Genomic DNA, 22,559 nt, shown 5'->3' with positions numbered 1-22,559 from the left:
CCAAACTAAACACAGAGATTCAAGTCTAATATACTAAAGAAAGTACATGTCAAATAAAAGGTCCAAGCACTTTTGAACTGACTGCTTAAACGCTCAGTTATTGAGTAAAGAGTTTTAACAAGTACTGGCTACATTTGCAAGACATTTAATTAAACATTATTGTGGATCTTTGGCAGAATGTTGCTGAATACTCAGTAATAATCACTACAAGAAAACAAGCTAACTTGTAATGGGAGTAACAAGGAAAAACAAAGCAATTTTTTCTTAGAGGAACTGAATAGTTAATTTATTTGTTGAATGTGATGCATGCCCTCCTGCTTACCTCTGATTAAAAACCAGTCCAGATCTCTACCCATATGCTAGAGGACAGAGCCATGGAAGATGGTGAGTCCTAAGACCTTTAGAATCTCTCTGTTACAATTTCACATTGTCTCCTTACAATAAAAACACTTCTTTCAGTAAAAGCCTAGCAAGCATGTTTATATTGTATTGGATGCAAGTAATTTCTTCGGCTTTCTTTCAAATAAGATGAAAGAAAAAGAAAGTTGGTAGATGTCAGCCTTGTAACAAAAGGAGCACAAGTACTCTAAGTCTCCACTAAAAATTAAATAAAAAATGTTAGCAGTTCAGTGGAAAAAACCCCATGCAAATACTGAAACTGTTCAGACTTTGTTACAGAAAAAAATCACTTTTAAGACAAGGTTTAACACAGGAAGGGTTTAACACAGCATTGTGAAAAGAAGCAACACACTTTGAGAGCTTAGTAGACATCATCAGTGATCTTGGCATTCCATAAGAAACTCAAACAAATCAATTCTGGATAGAAGAAAATAAAGCACATGGCAAAATTGCTCCAACATTTCTGTGCGTGGAAAACATGAAAATCCCTTACATTTAATTATGAGGGTTTTTTCCACTACAGGTAAGAACATGATACCTGGTGACTAGGACATCTAAGTGCTAGAAATTAAATAGCAATTTATTTCCTGAAGGATAATTGTATTGGGTGCTCTATAGACTGCAGAATAACTGACAGTGAAGTGAGAAAGGACATCCCAGAGAACATGAGCTTCTCTTACAGTAGACTCCGAACTGTATTATCTAATACATTCTTAAATATTAATCTGGTTCACATATTTTCACCGACTATGCGTTCTTCTCAAATAGATCCAGAAAAATTTCTGAAGTGCACCTGAGCACTTTTTATTTTTGTTCTAGAGATCTTCTAGGCATCCAGTTTCTCCCAGATTTGTAAGCAACAAATATATTTGTAAGCTGCAGTATTGTTCTTCAATAATTATCCATACAGCAGCTTCTCAACTATGCTGGAAAGCTGCAATACTATATTCGTAAATCTCATTTTCTAAATCTCTCTGCTTTTCGTTTCCAGCTGCTCTTTACAGACACTTAAATCTGTCCTTTTCTCTCTCTCCCTCCCCCTCTCAGCATCCCATCAAGGTCCCTATCAGCAAAAGATTATTTTCCCACACCTCATACAGATCAGATCCTGACTTTGTCCCTTTGGTTCCTCCAGCATGTTCACGCACTGGCTGTAATAGTTTATGTGATCTTGAAAGATTTCCAGTTCTAAGTATAAGTGGGAGTAGTGGAGCTGCTGTTAAAATGACATGAAGGTTACTCGGTAATCACATACCAGTCATCTGTCTTCCAAAGATCTAATCAGAAAGCAATGCATAAAAGGCCAGCATTTGATGTTCTTCACCGCCCTGATCAAACATTTAAGAAAAGGGTATACTCCTTCTGAAGTCAAGAGGGCATCAGCTCAAATTAACTACGTGCTTAAGGACTCTGATTCATCAGACTTTCCAGTACTTCATTTGTAAGCCAAATTGCAGAGTGTACCTCTGCTCTGATGTCAGTCTACTAGCATTAGAAAAAATTGGTGTGGTAATCTTGAAGTGATTAAATGTCAGTGTAATGAATTTCATATACCGAAAAGCAAAAACGCCAAGGAGTCTAAGTTTTTATGAGTGCTCCACTGCCAAAGTGAAGAAGGCTGATGACAAAATTTATGCTGCAACCAATTAATTCAAATGTGTTATAGTGATGTGAAAAAGAAAACTACTGGAACAGCTTGGGTAGGCAAATACTTTGGATTCTATGATCTGTACAACTAGAAAGGGAACGAGGACTGATGCGTTTCTTGTGGTAACTGGCATTTGAACCCTGTGGGCAGCTGAAAGGTCAAAGTGCACAAAGTCTCTGCGTCTGTCTTGCTCATGCATTTTCCCCATCTAAAGTATGAATTGTTTTATCTGGAACTTTGACTTGACCTGCTGTTCAGTAAGAATGAACAGTGACATGCACACGCATATTGAATGCTTAGAATAAATCATACAAATTTTTCTGCTGCTAACTCACTTTATTATGAGTCAGGCTCTTACCTACACTCAGTGACAGAAAAAACAGGAGTCACCAGCACTTTTCAACAGTCTCTGTTGTCTGTGCCATTACCCAAATACAGTTACTACTTTACTGTTTTGCTAGTCTACGTTTTATGAGAGCTGATGGAGAGCTAATGACAGAACAAAAGTGTCTGAATAGAAGCTTTTTTTAATTTGTTCTTTTAATGTCCTTAATTCACTGTCCTATTCATCCAGTTTGGGCAGTGTGGTCAATTTCATACATAGGCATGGCATGATTAGAAAAATGATAGAATGTTGTTCTTCGTCTGCTATATAATATTTCCATTATTTGTACTTTCTAAATGATAAAAACATTTTATAAATATATATATATATATGAGAATGTCACAGCTCATGCAAATTCAGGGATAAATTTTACCAATAACTTTCTCAGTATGAGATCATCCCAACCACAAGGCCAATCTTCTTTTCATAGAAGTTTTACATCAATATAATTTAACTGAGTATATACTGCAGATACTCTTCTTTACATTTTGAGTGAGAGAGTTAAAGTAAGAGAATCAGCCTCTGCTCATATATGAATACAAATAAATCCAAACTAGAACAAAAGCAGCACCAATAAAATAAATCATTATGGCCCATGACCACTTCTCTGCTCAAACATAACTGAAAAAAATTCTAAAAGGATTTGTATCTTTCTTTCCTATGTTTTGGGTTTTTGGGGTTTTTTTATAGTTTGGTTTTTGTTTGGTTTTTTTTAATCTCTGTTCTGTTTAAGTTCTTTTACGCAGTCACTAGTAGGGTGGGTCTTTATAAGGCTTCTGCACCATTTTTACTGACAAAGGTGTGGAGACAATATATTAGAATAGATTGAAGGCAATAAAAGTCCCAAGCCTTTAAATGTTTATTTGCTATATGTCACTGATTCTGCACAATATTTCATGAAAATGAAAAAGAGAATGACTAATAACACTACCACCTGTTCTCAGTGTATTAAGGATATACCTCAGTAACTGCTCCTTTAACTGTTCCCCCTCCTTTATTCAGCTAGGAGTAGGATTATCAGGCAGTTGGTTAACACCTTCCACAAAATAGACACCTCTGTGACTGAAGGCAGGCAAAGGAACAAGACACCGAACAACATGAAGAAATCTTAGACTGAAAACTTTCCACTCCTGCTGATCTGCTTGCATGTTTTAACAGTTTCCCATCATTACAAGAATAATTGATACTGTTATATTGCAAATCATGCCTGACATCACTATCTTTTTTATTAATTCTATGTTGACTTCTATGTAGCTGCAATTTTTATTTATTTATTTATTTATTTTGCAGTCCTGTTTTGGAGAAGTCCAGACATTTGGCAACGATAGTTGCACATAGCGACCGCAGATCCCCAGGATGGCAGACAATACACTCACCTGAATTATGCCTGATCTTCAGAGTATCATTGGCAGCATTCCAACAAATTAAGCTTTCATAGTCCCCATCCTTGTTCTGGTTTTTCATAAAATCCATCTGGTAAATACCCTATAATCTAATTGACATTTCCAACTGTTGTAAATATTTCACTGTAGTAACATGGATCACAATTCATTAGAATCATATCATTAGTTACAGTAGTTAAGATTAGAAAACCTTATATTTTATTTTAAAATCTGAGCAACACTCAACCTCTAAACACCTGAAGTACAGCAGTCACACTCAAAACAAGCAGGCTGAAACCAAAGTCTTTATGGCTTTATGCTTTATGGCTTTGGAATGTCTATGTTTTGTCTATGAGTATAAAGCCACTAGGTACATCATCTTCTACAGGTCTTACATTAAGAAAACACCTCAACAAATTAGATTGCAAATGCCTTCCCTTATAATCGCTTCACCATTTTTTTACACAAACCAACAAACAAGGAAGCAAAAGACCCACTACAGTTTACTGGGTTGACATAATCTATGTTGAAAAACTAGGAAGAGCAGGAGTGAGAAGCCACCACCAACTGAGGTGCATCCTTTTTTTCTTCAAAGATTTTAGTGTTTGACACAAACACAATATTTTTCTCAGGGATTCTGAAAAAGATTTAACAATGGAAAAATTATCCCTAAATTTCAGATAGTGAGCTGAAATCACACAGGGTACAGGTACACTGATTAGTTCAAAAGCATACAGCACATCAGTGAAGGCTGCTCTGTTAAAGGGAAGTATTAAGTAAAACAGGTGTGTACAGAGTTGCGTTTGTTCTTTGGGTCATCTTCCTTCACGGAAATTAAAACTAAGTAGCAAAACCATGGTAGTTACTGCTAATCATTTACAAATTTCCAACAAATACAGTCCACAACTTGTAACGAGTTGTTGAAGCAGAAAAGTAGTGTTTCCCAGCTCTGTCTCCTTGCCTTTTTTGCTAACTCCTGCGTTAGGGGACTGCTGACTGAGTGCACAAGGCCAATGATTTTGCAGTCGGCAGTGACTGAGATGAGAAGCTGGAGTGAAGAAGGAAAGTTTTTTTAGACATCTTTTATTAATCTTCATAAAGTGCTATCCTTGCTCCCTTTTTCATAGCCAGGCTGATATGTCTGAGAGAAAAAGGACAAGCTTTCTCACACGCAGTCATTAGACAAGGGGATTATTTAGGACCCTTAACGTTTGAATTCTCTGCCATCTGGTTCAGAAACAGGCATTGTGCAAGGGTAAAGCGCTGCAGCAGGGAAACAAAATTCACAGAAAAAACAACATGACATGACCCAGGAGCACACGTGGAACAAGCTTAAACAAGTTGATGTTTAAGTACATTGGCAAAAGCTTCTGTTTTAATATTGATGTGCCCTTGACCTGGAGCATCAGCATGACTCCAGGTTTGAGATTTTAACGGTTTAAATACAATTTGGATAAGAGTTTTATCTGCTGTAGATACAATGTACATTACAAACACAAACAAGGTTAGGTCACAGAACTCCACAATGCCAAAATCTATTTTACCAGCTTCAGCATACATGTTTCTTTTCATAGCAATCACCTTCCATCCAACCCCAAAGGAACCCTGGAGATTTATCTTTCCTAGGACTTATGTTGAATGATCTTTGTTAACCAAGTAGCACACTCTGTTAGTTTCTTAGGTTTCTTGAATTAAAAGGGCAAAGGATGCTGCACCATCAATGTGCACTGGCAACCCTGCCTGCCTCTCTGGCTTAAGATATCAAAAGCATTTCTTCTCTTCTTTTGTAGGTTTTTCCCCACATTATGGTGGCTCTCTTTGCTTCAAGTTCTCTCTGTGTCTTTTTTACCATGTGCTGATGTGCCTTCTGCGTCAGTCTTTACCTGCCAACATTAAAAGGTATGTCCTGCTGCTGTAGTCCTGGCGTATCTGCAATCAGATCATACTGACAGCCCTTGGCATTCTGAATCAACTTTGTCCCTCTGACCGTCTAAGGCCACAGCCACAATCTGAGTCAAGTTATCAAAGATCCACAATTTTAAAAGTGTACACAAACCCAGCTAATTTTAGTTGAAACAAGTACAAAAGTATTCATACTGACTGTTCAACCAGCAACACCGGATAATCTCTGACAGACCCGCACGTTCATCAGAGTAATTTTTTCTCTTGGCACAGCTGACATATTTACTCATTTGTCACAGAAAACAAGTTAACTCCTCCAGTACATCACAGTACAAAACTGAGCTGATAGAGATACACATACTTCTAATAAAAATGTGATTATTATCTATTTCCTCCACAGTAAAATGATTTCTTGCATTCTGACCAGTTCACATCCCAAGGTCAGTAATTCAGCACTTCTGGAGCAGCACTGAGAAAGGAATTCAGCTATTCAGTCTCCATTCTGCCACTCTTATCCACTGTTAGTATTTTTTCATTTTTGTGAGGGTCTGTTTACAGAGAGGGATGCTATAAAAGCTCAATGAAAGGTAGAACCCAGCCTTCCAGATAGTTTTACAGAATACTGCATTCAAATAGTGTCAGACCAGTTGGAAAACCAAACAAATACGAAACAAATACGAAACAAATATTATTGAATAAATTATCATCTGTTGAATAACATATTTAAATACTGTCCAGACAGACGTAATGATTGCTTACGCATGGAAAGAGAGTAGAGAGAAGAGCAGGTGAACTAAGAGATGGATTTGAGATAGACAAACCTTGAACCTGTTCCTTGTGAGTCTGCCGATCCTGAAAAAGTGACCTGGGATTTCAGCAGAAGGGCAAAAGGGTAGGTCTTCACTTTGCAACAGCTACATATCAGCAATGACTGGTTTCAGATGAGGAGGTGAACTTCCAATTCCGAAAGACACCTTGAAGCTCCAGGCATCATTTCATTCTTTCCTGTGCAGAAGGGGAGGAGAAAAGGTGTCAAGATTGTGCAGCTGAGGTGAAGTCCTTCAGCTGGCTCAGAAGAGACTGCACAGGACAGGACCACGCAGCATCCAAGCCCAGGGCAGCTCCCTTCTGCAGCTGAGATATTGTCTCAGCTATATGTGAAACCATGGCCACAGACTGACATCATCATTGGCCTCCTAAAGGCCTTGACATAGGTTATCAGAGACCAACTGCATGGAAATATCTGTTAAGGGTTGGGGAGCCGTGTTTACTGTTGCTGTGGCTTCAGGCAAAATAATTTTCTTCTTCCTTGTACAGCTGCACTGATCAAAGGGTTTAAATATTCTTGTGCTGAACTTAGCTGGGCGTCAGTCCTCTCATGTTTTCACTAACCAAGCATTCCATGATGATTCAGTAGGAGTCACCAATTCTCTGTCCACTGCTTTTTCCAGAAAACATATTTTTAATACCCGGAATTCGAGGCAAGATCCATTCCCACAGAAGAAAACACAATCCTAAATACTGATAAAACTATCTTTTCCTCCCCCCCCCCCCCCCCATCTAAGGCAGTTAGAAGGTGTTATCACCAGCACAATTTCTGTGTAGCACAGTTAGATGATGGATAACTTGGCAATGTTTGCATATTTGTTGACATGCCTCTCCACCCTGCGTGGTTCTTGCAGACTGTGGTCTTTAGGATGTTAACATTAGAAAAAGATGTTTCAAGTCAAAGCCTCATTTCCCTCAGGACAAGTTATAGTTTATTAACTCCTCTAACTTGTTTCTCACTATATTGATGCTGATAAGTCCCTGTCAGATTAATTCCTTCCTTCTTTCTCCCTTTTTTTCTTTTTTTTTCCTTTTTTTTCTTTCTATTTTTTGTCAGAATGTCCTTTATAAGTACAATTAAATAATTTTCAGGGCTGCATTTTCCTCCAGAGAACTAGAATAAATAGTTATTTACACTTCAGCTCTCTAATGGGCTGGTTTAAATAATGACTTCTTATTTTAGTGTTGAGTTGAACAAGAGACTAAGACAGCTTCATGGTTTAGACGGCAATTTTTTTCAAAGCAAATTTGGATAACTAATTTCTTCTGGAATTGGAAAAAATCAACATACTATGCAGTACTCAGCTGGAGTATCACTTATTTCAATTCAGTTTTATTAAGCGAAAATGAAATATCAATTTGTTCTCAGATTGCATTTCATATCTAAGTTGTAAGCAAGTAAATAAATGAACATGAATTGATTTCACTTTTTTTTTAAAATATATATTCTGCTAGCTTACCTCATTCTAATTCACATCAATAACAAACTCACTCAAATTTTTAGAATGCTTTTTCATTCATGCTTTTCACAGAACATCACTGTAGAAGACAAGGTATTTAAAATCCCAGCCCTGAAATCATCCCAGAGGCCAATGGCTTTTTTTGTCATTAATGTTTAATCTCATATTTTTTTTTAAAAAAAGGAAAGTTTAATTCTTTTCCATACCAAATATATTAAGGCTACAACTAAGAACAACTCCAAGACATTGGGATTGTCTGAAAATTAAGGGTTTTTTCTTCATAGATTCCCTGATATAGTGCTTGGAGGACTAAGCCACTTGCCCTTTTGTCCTTCAGCTAAACTGAACGCTATAATCATTCTTATTCCAAAATTGCTTATTATACCATTCCCTCTGCTTTCACCATCAGGCTACAAATAAGCATTGACCAGCTAAAGGATCTGGCTTTTGCTTAGCTTCACTATTTCCATCACTCTGCTGAACATACATGCATACAAACTTTTTCTGCCTTCTTAATTTGATAGATAACAAAACACACAATGAGTTATGATGTTTGGAAAGCTACTGTAGGATAACACTTGAGTTTCCTTAGGTGTCAAGCTTGTTGCTCCCATGAAAAATAATGTAAAATTCTCAAATACTTCTACAAAATACTATCTGTCAGTAACTTTTGCAAAATCCTTGAAGGAAACTTGCTGAACACCCAAATAAAAGCTTGCTAAAATGCTTTGGCTATATACAACTCTGTCAGAGCCATAATGTTGAGTGAGATGAAAAGGGACACCAAAAGGGACAAATAACTCCTATTTCTGGTGAAAGCTATGGTTGCTGTTCAAAAAAAAAAAAAAAAAAAAAAAAAAAAAAAGAATTGCAAGTCCACAATGAGAGCTGAAATTCATATCTGGCTGATAGAAAAAGCCTGATGGGGTGTGTAAGGAAGAGGAAGTATACTACGGTTGAAAAGAGGAAACAGTATGAGGGAAAGATGTACAGTGGACAGAAAAAGATATTGCTATTCTTCTGTCCAGTAATAGATATCACACGATCATTTAAAGATTTCTTTTAATCCCCTACAGATTCCATTGAGCTAGCAGAGGTGTATCCTCAGTTTGAGCTCAGCAAAAAATCAAAGTTTTTAAGGAGCTTTCAAGACTCACTTTCACATCAAAGATTTCTCTTCTTGCATGGATCACCCACAGTAGAGATAAGCAATCCAATTTTACAAACACCAGTTATCAGAAAAGCAGTCAGACTTCAAATCATTTTGGAATGGATTTATTTACTTGCAGACCTTGTAAATATGTATCAGCTTGAAAATGCTATTATTGTTTGGCCAAGCTCACTCAGGTTACACGCACATGGTTACACAGAAATGAAGCTTTATACTAGTCTTCTGATTTGTGGAATCAGATTTTACTTTTTTTGTTCCCACTGGAAAGATCCCAAAGTAAATATCCATTCTTTCTACAATGCTTATTCAAAATGTGATGACTCTTGCTTTGCAAACTACCGCACTGCAACCATGTAGGACATCTGGCATTCAGGTGACTCTGTATGGATATTCATTACTGCAATCTAAATTTAAAATCATCTGGCATTACCACTTTGCTATGAATTTCCCACTTCAGCTGTATTGTATAATTATAGAATAATTTAAGCTGGAAGGGATCTTTGGAGTTCATGTAATCCAACCTATAGCACACACACACTATCAAAGTAGAGCCAACTCCAAAGTCAGATTAGGTGGCTCAGAACCTTGTCCAGCTGAATGCAGAGTATCTCCAAGGATGGAGATTCCACCACCTCTCAGGACAACCTGTTTCAGTGTTTGATCACCTTGATTTCCATCTGAAGGAACTGAAACTTTTGTCCTTTGGTTCTCAACCTCTCACTGCTCACATCAGAGAAGAGTCTGGTTTAATCTTCACTATAACCCCCCATTAGGCACTTGAAGACAGAAATTCGATCATATCCTTTGCCTACTCTTCTCCAGGTTGAACAAGTACATTGTGTGATTTGAAGGAAGACATTGAACGAATAATAGCAAGCAGATGCCCATGAAGCTTATTATATGGCTTACTGCAAACACATGGTTTGATATCAACTTACTAGATATTTACTCAAATGTGAAAAACAAAAAAAAAATTCTTATATTTGTATCAGCTCTGTAATTTATATGGCCTCCTTTAGTCTGAAGTAGGCCATGCAATTTACCTGAGATGGTTTTGACTTCCTTGAAATTTTGAAAGGAATGCATACTGCTGGTGGTGAGAGCCGCTGGGTGGTCACCTTCCACTTGCATTAAGGGGGGTGTCTCAGTTCATTCTCTCGTCTAATGAGGAAGACTGAATCAGCCAATCAATAAAATATTCATAGAACACTAACCTGTGATGAAGTCTGGTTCCCAGTGTAGAAACCAGCAAAACAGAATGTACAGTGAAAGCCAGGGGGTTTTTTGGTTGTTGGTTGGGTTTTTTTACTGAAGTGACCAAAGATTTATAAATTATTATTCTTTTGCATTTATTTTCTTGTATCCATACAGAATTGTGTGCCTTAACAAAAATAATGTATGTAGTCTGATGATTAAGACCTTGCTTTATTAGATGAGATATTTTCCTAGGCCTTGCATTTGTATGCAAGATTACAAAAAGACATGCAGGGAAAATAACTTCTGAGAACTTCATGTTTTTAGTGACCAAATACTAACTCCATCAGAGCAGATTAACATTTTTTAATCAAACATCCTTGAAATTAGAATTATTACTCTTAGATAGGATGTTGTCTATAATATAATGTTTCATAGTCAGGGCAATCATAACAAAGCACTGATAACTACTTTTTTGTCCATAAATGTAACTCTTGTCTTAAAAATCAGCATCATAAAGAAGAGAAAAATCAAAATGGAATTCATACAGTGGTATACAGTAAGTCCCAAATATCTGATTTCATATATTTATTTCAGTCTCAAGTAAATCACTTGCTCTGAAAAAAATCTGACTTTCTGAAGAAAGCATAAGCTTTACCAAAGGACTGAACTTCACAAAATGCTGCGTAGGGGGTGTTGCAAAAAGCAATATTAGGTATTTGGAGATAGATAATACTTACTGCTTGAGAAATTTTGTAATAAGAAGTCCTGCTTATCTTAGATTTTTTTTAAATTTTTTTTTAACTACCTATGGAATTTTTTTTTGTCCTACCCTACCTGTAATTCACCAGTAAAGAAAAAAAAATCCCATGTAAATAGTGTTGGAAAATATTGATACCTCTAAACCAGAATGCACTGAAATTTCACCTGTACACATAAATAACTTGAACTGACTTTTTAAAAAGAGCTACTAAAGATTAAATTGCAGCATATGATAAATCAAATTATACATACCAGAGCAGAAGAAACATATACTTGGGGAAAAAATATACAATACCCAATAAGAAAATGCATTTTGTTTGCATGTCCCTTTAAACAATGTGCCGTGTCTTAGTTTTGTTGTCGTTGTTGCTTCCTTCTATGCAAGAAACATGAGTCTAGTGAAATACTCTATTATTTGGGTACCAGAAATGTTTCTTTTCAATAGATCACAGAAAAAACTACCGAAGGAGAACAAAAATTGAATGAAGGAAGAAAAGATAGCAGTTTGCTTACATGCTTTTCAGCTGCCAGTAATGTTTTTAGTTAAGTCACTTTGGACTTAATTAAAGTTAAATTAGTTCTATTCATCAGACTGAATGGAAGTGCTTAATACTGATGTTTGGCTATGCTGTACTATAAAAAGGAGTTTTATCAATCCCAAAGAAACATTATGAGGACCCAGGCTATGGATCTGAATGCATAATTTTAGCATTGCATGTATCTTGCAAGCTGGATTGCAAGTCACTGTAGGACCCCAAAATCTACATAAATAAGATTTTCCTTCCCCTCAACTTCTATGTCTTCCACCATCAGATGGAAGATAAGTATCACCACAAACGTTGTAGCTTTCTGAAAACATACACAAATAAAGTGTAATCATTAAAGAAAACACTATTTTACTGTTTTTAAATACAAAGGGATGCAAAAATGCCAATATGTATTTAGTGCGCCTTTGGCCAAGGAGGACTTAATACAGTTTTCCTCACCCTGTATGTTCTAAACTGACTAGGCACTACATAGTTGTGCTGTCAACCATGCTCAAGCTGAACATAGTTATATGTTACTAGGATCCTTCAAGTTACAATTCTTACACAATTTTGACACCTAGTTTGACAGAGATTTAAAAAAAGAAAAAAAAAAATACCACCAACAACCCAAAGCTAATTTGGAAGCCAAAGAAACATGGAATGTTTTGGCTCTAAGACTGTATTTTCAGTTAGGCACAATGTAATGGATCCATATGTGAAAATGAAAAATGCGAAGAAACAGAAGCTAGGTTAATAGACTATAAAGGACAAAGTTTGAAATTATATGCTCTAGTTTAAGTCTGTAATTCAGCAACCAACTTTTTCATTAGGGAATAAAACAAAACTCTTGCAAACAAGAAGGATACAATCCACCTTCAATAGTAAAGACTTTTCTCTGCAACATGAATTTGTGCGACAGTATTTAATTTCTATACAGATAAAATGGAAGAAGTAATAGATCAATCTAGAAAGAGAACCTAAATGTGGTATTAAAGACTGAAAATGAAATCTCTTTGTGTATTGGCCCAGTGGAACCATTATATTTTTTTATGTTTTTCACAGAATAACAGAGAAAACTAGAAAAACCCCTCTTTTATTTAGTTTTGGGGCAATTAATTAAATAAGGGAAACATAACTTGTGTGACTGCAGGCTGCTCATTACTGTCTGGCAAAAGTTTAACTTTGCATTTCAGTGTCACAGAGGGAATTGTAACTCAATTAATAGAAGAAACACCTTCTGTCCCCAGCAAGTTTCCATTTTTTAACAGTGCAATATCTAAATAACAGCATTGTTTTGCATTCATTGAGAAATAAAATGATCCAGCCATTAGAACTTAGACTACATCTCGAAACTTCCGATTAAAGACATCCATTAACGCATATTCTATTCCCTCATACATCTGCAGCAGTAGAGACTTTTTGTAAAAGATCTTGTAGGTTCCCACTGGAAGACCCATCACTCAATCTTTTAAAAACTAGCCTGAACAAAGCTCCAGAGAGCACAATATAAAAGAAAAGGAAGTTCCATTCAAAAAGGAATAGACAAGATTACCCAAAAATAAGAATTTCCCTCTGTCTAGTCCTGATCCAATAGAACTCAACCAGAACTGATCAAGACCTTTAAAAAGATGTTAGAATTAAATTGTGCTCATCAGATTCACATGAAAGGTATATGAATACTGCAAATCAAGATCACTATGCATAGGTTCCAAAGGCTTTGTAGAACTGCTGTGCAATTTTACTCTTTGCAAATAACTTGTATAAAATATAGGCTATTCTGAGAAATTTAGAAAAGTTTTTAATTTTTAACCTCTGAGGCAGAAAATGTATTCTTTTAGATAGTACCAAGTGAGTTTGGGACAGGATGTAGGGGGAAGCTGGGAAAAAGTAACACAGAATAATAAAAGTATTTTTAAAGGTCAGTGAAAATAAAATCTACATTAAAGTTACAGCAAAATGTTCTCCAGCTTATCTGGTTATTGGACCCTTCTAACAATTTTATACCAAATGACAAGATCTTTGCAATCACTCAACCTAACACAAACACAACTGTTAAAACCTTCTGAGAAATGCCTTAGTTCTCAGGGCAATTTTAAAGAGCTCACAAGTTATTGTGCACTTCACTCATTGTGAGTAGGCAGAAATCAACATCACCATTAGACCTGTTTCCTGAGCAGATGAATGTGCAAACACTGCTGGTCAGATTACTTTATGCAAGTACATTTAAAATCCATTTTCTTTTCATCATCATGCACACGACTTTGAAACTTAATTTTTGTAAACTGCCATGCCAACAAAACTCAATCACATAAATGTACATGGAAAGTGAATAAAAAGGGAACACATAAAAAAACCCATATAATTTAAAAATATGAATTGTCATCCACCTCTGCTGCTTTCCAGAAAAAAATTAGTGATCCATGCTCTCTCCAAATTCATACCCTTACAGGAAAACTTGAGAAAATGTCAGTGTGTTGTTCATTGTTCCTAAAAATGGTGCTGTATTATATATATACATTGTAAAATATATACATTAATGCAGCTAGTTTAAACCTCCATCACGTTTAATGCTCTTAACACCATTCTTCTAATGCATAGAGACACTGTTTACTTTTTCTTGCATACAGTTTTCATCAGTAGTTTATATTCCTCAAGTACCTTTTAAACTTGATATCACACTATTTCTCTGAAAATCTATAACATTCCTTATTGTGTCATCGCAATTGATATGCACACATACTGTATATAGCCAGCAGTAAATTTCTGCATCTAAGAATTTTCTCAGAAAATCTGTGTATTTGTTAATAGATATATTTAGGACTCAACCTTTTCATATCCAAGGCTACAGACCCCAGAGTATAGTATATGCAATTTTATACCTATTCATTACTATAATGCATACACATCCAGAAATTAGTATGCAAATCATACCTCCCTTGATTCTGATGGCAGAATTTCTATCGACTCCCACAAGGCCTAGTTTTCACCTGTGATTACTGAACAATAGATTATGTTTCTGTTAGTTCAAATTATGAAAACGCTGAGAAGACACCTAATTCTTAAACAACTTGATATTTTTGAGGAGCCCATGTCTTCTTTCTCACTGCAAATTTGAAGAATTCTCTTTTTATACCCCTGTTAAAAGTCTCTGGAACCTAAGCATATTTGCAGCTCAGCATTCTTTTGGCTCCCTGTAAATCAAAATGTACCCATTTAATTGCTCATCAATGTTCAGGATAACCTGAAAAGATAGCCAACTTTTAATATGACCCCAAAGAGTAAGTAGTTACACGGACTGTCCTTTCTGAGTCCTAATGTTACACATGTGTTATTCCATTGGTAGTAATTAATAACTAATGTATGCATAAGCCACATTAGATTTGCACCAAACTATTCCTGTAGAGATGTACTCTGCTGCTTTGATCACCAAGAAAGCAGCCACATCAATAAAACAAATCCTGATATCATTCACAGAAAAGTTTGAAGCCACAGTCAAATACATGCCATAGTTCTGACTTTTTTGTTCATTCGTTTCCATAAGGTCATGAGTGGCACTGAGCTTAAACCACTGATTTCAGCTCCATGTTACAACCTTTCTACACTTTGGGGACATTTGTGATGTATGGACTTCTTTCTAACACTGAATAATATTTTATTTGGGGCACTATCTGTTTTCCTCACGCTGGTATATTCGTTCTTGTGTAGCCTGCTACCTTCATCTGCGATGCCTCTGGTTCTGTATTCTTGATAGTGCCACAACTTGCTCCAAAATGACAGTTGCCTGAAGTCAAGTTTAAATGATAACATACCTCATTCACAGTCAGAGAGAGGTCTTTTGGTGGATGTTCCTCCTCCTGCACAAATGCTGCACTACAAATTTAAGCTAGATATAAGCCAGTAGAGCATGCATCAGAGGGAGTTTACACCTGCAAATAGTACCCTGGAGTCTAAAAACATTCAGGTAAATGTTATGCCTCCCTTTCTGTTCCTCTAATATTTGAGTTAACACCAAACCTAATGATGACATCATCTATGTTCATTCATAATTCTATGGGATGAGAAGAAGGAGATGCTTTGAAATACATCAATGCAGGTCAAAAAAAAAGGAAGCTGAGAAACAAGTAAAGAAAATAAAAAAAAAAAATAACACAGAAACTGTCTCAACAGTGTATTTTCCTTTCTCACATCATTGAATATGACAATCAAACAACAAGTCATCACATAAAACTTGCCTTCCTTACCTTCATCTCCCTGTATCCCACTGGTATTAACACCAAACCCAATGTTGAATCAAACTAGGTTCTGGCTGTAATGGTCCACTGATCTTAAAAATATTAGTTGCCTTTTGCATAGATGAAGAGATTACTTTAGCTGCAGCTAAAGTTTGGTTGATATCTTTCCTTCTTTGCAGTCCTAGTTCTCCTTTCTTCGTCATTACCAGTCTTCATCAATGGGTCAGCTCCCTGAACACCCCTTTACAATTCTGCAGATTCTCCTCCCCTGTGTTAGAAAATCCAACAGATTCCCAAAGCCTCAGGATCTCCTGCTCCCCTCTATTCCAGTACATATCGAATCCTTGTTTCTTTTTTTTTTTTTCCTCCCTTTGTATGAACCACCTGCAGCTTCCACATGACATTTCCTCAAAAGGCAATGTTTTGGAGAATTGTTCATTATACTCAATCTTTTACAATGTTTTTGCTATCTTCATGCAGTTATTGTAAATGTTCAGTAAATCTTCTAGAGCACATATCAGGGAGAGACACCACTACTCCACACCACTTTCGTCTTCATCTATTTCTGTTAAATAGATTTCCAAATTCACTTTGAAATATTTCCATTTTTCCTGCATCATTACAAGATAATTGTATATATATGATGACAGGTGCAATTTCTCTAATTTAGACAGGAAGGAGCTTTGATCAGAATTCCAAAGTTGTCTAACTGTTGGACATACAGAACTCCAAATTTTACTTAATTAGCATAGGACAATCACCTCACAAACACAGGACTGATCTTTCTTTAAAATCTGCTTTCCTTGAAACTACAGTAGCATTTCATGTCAATACAGCAAAATACTGGAACAGAGCCTTTTCTGCTATTTCCTTTGTGCATTTAATATTAGCATTAAGAAACTGCAAAGCAGACAGGCATATTTAGGGTAAGGAGAGTATTCAACTTTTTTTTTTCTTTTCTTTTTTTTCCTTCTCATTTTGCCTGTGCGACATATTTTTATTAATCAATCATAAAAGATTACTTAACCAGGAAAAAAAACTGGTTGAAAAAGACTCCGATTAGTCAGCATGTCTAAAATTAAGAAACCTCAGAGGATTTTAATTCAATGTTTAAAATGATAGTGGCCATTTTCAAATGTTCAAATTCATCCCCCTGTGGGGTAGATATTCAGTCCCATAGGCATTCAGGAAAACTTTCAAGTTCTGAGAGGAGGTGTGGCCTCATCCACTTCAGTGAAGATGTATTGTTCCAACAGGACATAGACAAATTAATTTAATTTCCAAATTCAGAGCTGACTCCAGTTATAAAACATCTCAAAACTTTGAGTGTGTTGAACTAAAAATTTTCTTATTGATTTGTGTTTATCTCCTATTATAACTTCTTAATCTGTTACCTTTTATCTTGTGAAATTAATACTTCTTAATAACCAAATAACAAATGTCCATTTCAGCAGAATTTAGAATACTTTAATGGTAAAAAAGTAAGATTTTTACTTCACAACTGTTCAGGGATTTTTTTTATTTAATGACTCCAAAATCTGATGCCTGAATTAAATATTCTGAGATTATCTCTGAACTCTAGTCTTTACCCACATATTACTACAAACTCCAGGAAAGTTTTATTTTGTCCCCTAGGGCTGGATTGTTCAGGGTTTTTTCCTTTTGAAAAGTAGCTTCTGCTGTTCTTACATATGATATGACCCACAGAGGTCAACTGTTATTTCTTTTTCTCCATCTTCCTCCCCTTCTTCAGACTATTTCCTACAGTCTAAACATGTTCCCTTCCAGCTACATTCTCCGCTATTGCTGTGCTTCTGATAAACTGTAAACTGCAAGATCAATGTATTTTTTCCTCAGTCTTCAGCTCTCTGAATCCCACACAGCAAGGTAGATAAGAGACAAAGTAAAAGCAGTATGCTAAGGTGAAAAGAAAATTTAAAATGTTTTAAGCCTACTAGCCTAAAATTTAATTTCAGTAAATATCAATACCATGCTTGACATGGTCAGTACAAACATGGCAGATTCACAGTGCTGCTTACTTCAGACCATCCTTCATACATCTCTTGGGAAGAGATGTATGTAGTAAATTCAATTATTTTGAAGTATTGATTAACTTAGTTTGAAAATCATCACATGCAGTGACTAAGGATTTGATATTCACCTTTATGAGGCTTAAGGGTGAGTCTTTCAGTAAGAGTCCATGGAAATCAGCTCTCTGGCATTCTAGCTATTTTAGAAAACCAAAAAACAACAACAAAAAAAACCCCAACTGTATGAAAGCAAGTTTATTTTAAACTCCTTCATTCATAAGGTTAAAATAAGTCAAGGCTATTAGATCAGTTTAGCAAGGTATTTATTCATCATTCTTCTATTAATACCAGTTCTTCATTTTATCAGGTTGCATTTAAATGCTGTAACCAGTATTTTCATAAAGTAATTTCACTTCATGAATGAGCAGTTTCTGCTAGCAAAAAAATATAATTCAGAATACCAACAGCTATAAACAAATATTGGTCATATTACATTGGGAATAATAACTACTAAACAAATACATTTATGTTTTTATTTATACCTTGGCAGTGGATTATTCACTTAGGAATATACTTACTGTTTTCTAAATCTGACTGAACATACCATATTTAGTAGTAAAATTCTTGGTCAGAGAAGTCAGTTAAATTATCTTATCTCCTTCCCCTTTCATTCTGACTTTTTGGGGATCTTCACAAAAGACAGTTATTACATATATATTCAGGAGAAGGCAAAATCAGAGTACACAAGTAAATCTGTGTGACTGGGTCACAGTCTAGATCTTTCCCTAGTGCTTTGAATTTTTCAAACACATTCTTTCACATTTTAAAAACATTCTTACTTCACTACTAAGTAATATTATCAGCAACAAGGAAAGAGAGCTGTGTTCCAACAAACCAAGAAGGACAGGAAAAAGAGAGAAGATGCTCTGAGACATCTATCATTTTAATCACCCCAAGTAATGCTCAGCTTTCATCTCCCTCTCACTCTCTCTTTCTACAGAATGTTGCCACCTACTAATGTGATGACTCATTAGGGTGAGAATATACAATGAATATTAAACACAGGATTTAAGCAGAACATGGAATAATAGTGATTGCATTAGAACCAGATGGGTAAAGGATTTAGTGTATTTATTTTTTCTTAGCTATGTGAACTGAATAACAAACAATTTTTTAAATTTTCTTCATCTTCAGAAGATTGCCACATTCTGATAATTTATTCAAAAAGGAAGGATTGAGAGAAAATATTTTTTTTCCACCACTGTATTTTTATTATAATTTTCCACAATTTTCTGAATAGCTGCATATTGATGAAAAAGGAAGAACCCTTATTTTGAAATATGCTAAAATGAAAAATTCAGATTTCCCCAAATCTATTCCTTTTTATTCCCTTGAAAGAACTACTGGCCAAATCCCCTCCAAATTTGCAAGTCATTTCTATTACTTCACAAATGTCATTTTCAGTAAATGCCTGCAAGCAATTAGATTTGAGGTACACAGCATCTCCACAATTGTCAAAAAGCACTTCTTGTGATTCTGACTACTTGTCCTGGTTTCAGCTGGGATAAAGTTAATTTTCTTTCCAGTAGCTGGTATAGTGCCATGTTTTGGATTTAGGATGAGAATACTGTTGATAACGCACTTATGTTTTCAGTTGTTTCTAGGCAGTTGTAGTCCCTACACTTAAGTGAAGGGCTTTTCAGGTTCCCAGGCCCTGCCAGGTGCAGAAGAAGCTGGGAGAGCACAGCCAGGACAGCTGGCCCAGGCTGGCCAGAGGGATATTCCCTGCCATATGTCCGTATATAAACAGGGAAAGTGAGCCAGGAGGCGGGATCACTGCTCGGAAACAGACTGGGCATCAGGGGTTTTTCACAGGTGGTGAGCAATTGCATTTGTGCATCACTTCTTTTATGTTTATTATTATTAACCTCTTCCTTTGCTATCCTATTGAACTGTCTTTATCTCAGCCCATGAGGGTTTTTTTTCCATTCTCCTCCCCATCCCACTGGGGAGGTGAAGGGGTGAGCAAGCAGCTGCATGGTGCTTAGTTACTGGCTGGGGTTAAACCACGACATCACTAAATTCAGAACAAATATAATCTTCAGTTCTTTGTCAATTAGTCCGGAACCCACAATTGTGTGAAATCCACATTCTCTTAGAATGCTCACCTCATTGCTGGCATTCACCTGCATTAAAACACAAACTTTTTCTAAAAGTGGAGAATTCGGAGATTACTTTATAAACTAAAAAGCACAGTACATGAAAAGCCAAGTAACTCTTTTTTAAAGGAATTAAGTATTTTATATTTCAAAATTAATTTTAATTGAATACTTGTGCTGCAGCTGTTGTCGGAACACTGAGTCTAAAATTACAACTAATATCAGAAATACAGGCAAAACCTTGTTATAGATAAATGGACAATAACATTATGACATTATCAGTTCCTCTTATCTGTATTAACTTCCTGCACATATTTTCCTAGTGGAAATCCTGGTTTATTACTTCTCACCTATTTCAGCAATAAGTTTATTTAAACGTAGATTTATCTCTCAAATCATTTTGCTGTTGTAGTCACTCACCCAGCTCAAAATACACACATATAGCCCACCACAACTTTTACATAAATGTATCTAGTAACTGTTGCACATGGGGAGGGGAAGATTTTGGCTGAGTCCAAAGGTCAGTTTTCATGAGACTACATTACCATATGTATTGCAATAATGTCCTTCAAATAGGCCTAATTTAAGACAGAATAATATTAATTTCTGATCAGAGTCATTAAATTATGAATAATATTAAATGATGGTAAAATTATGATGAGGGGGTTAGATAATCTCTCCTATGAAGACGGGCTGAGAGAGTTGGGGTTGCTCAGCCTGGAGAAGAGAAGGCTCCAGGGACACCTTATAGCAGCCTTCCAGTACCTGAAGATGGGCTGGAGAGAGACTGTTTACAAGGGCATGGAGTGATAGGACAAGGGTTAAGGGCCCTAAGCTGAAGGACAGTAGATTTAGATTAGATGTTAGGAAGAAACTCACTACTATCAGGGTGGTGAGGTACTGGAACAGGCTGCCCAGAGATGTTGTGGCAGCCCCATCCCTGGAAGTGTTCAAGGCCAGGTTGGATGGGGCTTTGGGCAATGTGGTCTAGTGGAGGGTGTCCCTGCCCATGGCAGGGGGGTTGGAACTAGATGATCTTTAAGGTCCCTTCCAACCCAAACCATTCTATGATTTTATGAAATAGAATAATTTAAAGTCTTTATGTAAAAGGACATTAAAGTGCAACTGAAAACAGTTTTTAAAATGTCTTTTCTTTTTTTCTTTAAATTTCTGTGACTACCAAAACGTATGAGACCTATGATAGGTTTTTATAAACAGTTTAAAAAGTTGATTAACCTAAAAAAATCTTTCAAGTAGTAAACATTTCTGAACATCTAGATTACATTTCTCAAAGACTACGATCAAGCTCAGCTTTCTTCTGTATGATCAAGCAGGTGTTAGATGCCTCAGGGAAGTACAATCTGTTTCCTAGTGACTCCTTTCTTAACCTCACTATCTGTAGAGAAGCGTATTTGCTTACAGAGTAACAAAATTTGGAACTAGGGCAAGGAAATCTGGAGATAAAATATTGAAATCACCTTTGACTACAGAAAAAAAAGGATGTTTTGCAATTTTAACGTCATGTAAGTTCACAAATCCCAGGAAGGACATAAATTTGAAGTCACATATCAAAGTATAAAGTAAGAATTCCTCAGTTCAGAATGATGTTTGTTTCATAAGTGTGACCATAGTCAGAACCTTGATTAATTTGATTTTAATGCTAAGTTTAAATCAAAACCTCCTCAGGCAGCTGAATCAAATCACTGCTCCAGTGTAAAACGTGCAGCAAACTGTCCCTTTTTGTATCTTGAAGTTGTCCTTGCACTGGAGACCATATCCTATTTGTTACAAAATTCTTATCCACCAATCTTTGCTGTTCTCACAGACCCAGAATAAGACACAAGTAAGCAAATCAATTACCTTGACTGACTCAACTTCTTCAGCAATAAAATATGCAATATGAATATGCCTACTTATTGAGGATGCACGCATGCTGGCATTCATTCTCTTCTGCTTCCACATGAACCACAGTGCACAGGAAACACCATTTCTTCAAATGACGACTCTGCATACATTTCCATATCCTGTTTCTGCTGGCAAGCAAACAGCTTTAAAAAGCCATTGTCAGGGATGGACCATATGGCTGCATAGCACCAGCTGCACCCTACAAAAAGATGAAAATGTATTGGTGAGTGTTCCCAAATTGCAAAATGTATACTAGCAACAGCCTGGGATTTCTTTTCTTTTTTGCCTCAGGGTATTTGTAATTTCAGAAACTTGAGGCCAGATACTATTTGCCATAACTATCTCAAGTATAGCAAGGTGAAAATTCCATTAGCGGGATATGGAGCAATATGGATATTGGGCAACCTGCCTATGCTGCAAGACTGCACATAACAATTCTTGTCATAGGAAGAGGACATAAGGCAGCTGCCAACCAAGCTAGGCTGATATCACACAGTGCATCAACCCCTTCATAACTGCAGCTATCCCAGGAATTAACCAGGTCCATCCCCATAGAAGGAACAGTCACTGTTTAG

General features: G+C 36.2%; 1 long non-coding RNA gene across 1 annotated transcript in view; it reads right to left on the bottom strand.

Moving 5' to 3' along the window:
* LOC142601555 (uncharacterized) overlaps window positions 1–22,177 on the bottom strand; it is a 64,996-nt gene extending 42,819 nt beyond the window's left edge. The window contains exons 1-2 of the long non-coding RNA XR_012835074.1: window positions 21,940–22,177; window positions 6,538–6,721 (exon numbers count right to left, since the gene is read on the bottom strand). This is a non-coding gene — a long non-coding RNA (uncharacterized LOC142601555). The remainder of the gene's footprint in view (window positions 1–6,537; window positions 6,722–21,939) is intronic.
* Window positions 22,178–22,559: the final 382 nt, after the last annotated feature.

This window comes from Balearica regulorum, chromosome 4 (genome assembly GCF_011004875.1).
Source record: "Balearica regulorum gibbericeps isolate bBalReg1 chromosome 4, bBalReg1.pri, whole genome shotgun sequence".
Classification (NCBI taxonomy): domain Eukaryota; kingdom Metazoa; phylum Chordata; class Aves; order Gruiformes; family Gruidae; genus Balearica; species Balearica regulorum.
This window is presented reverse-complemented; position numbering and strand designations above follow the sequence as displayed.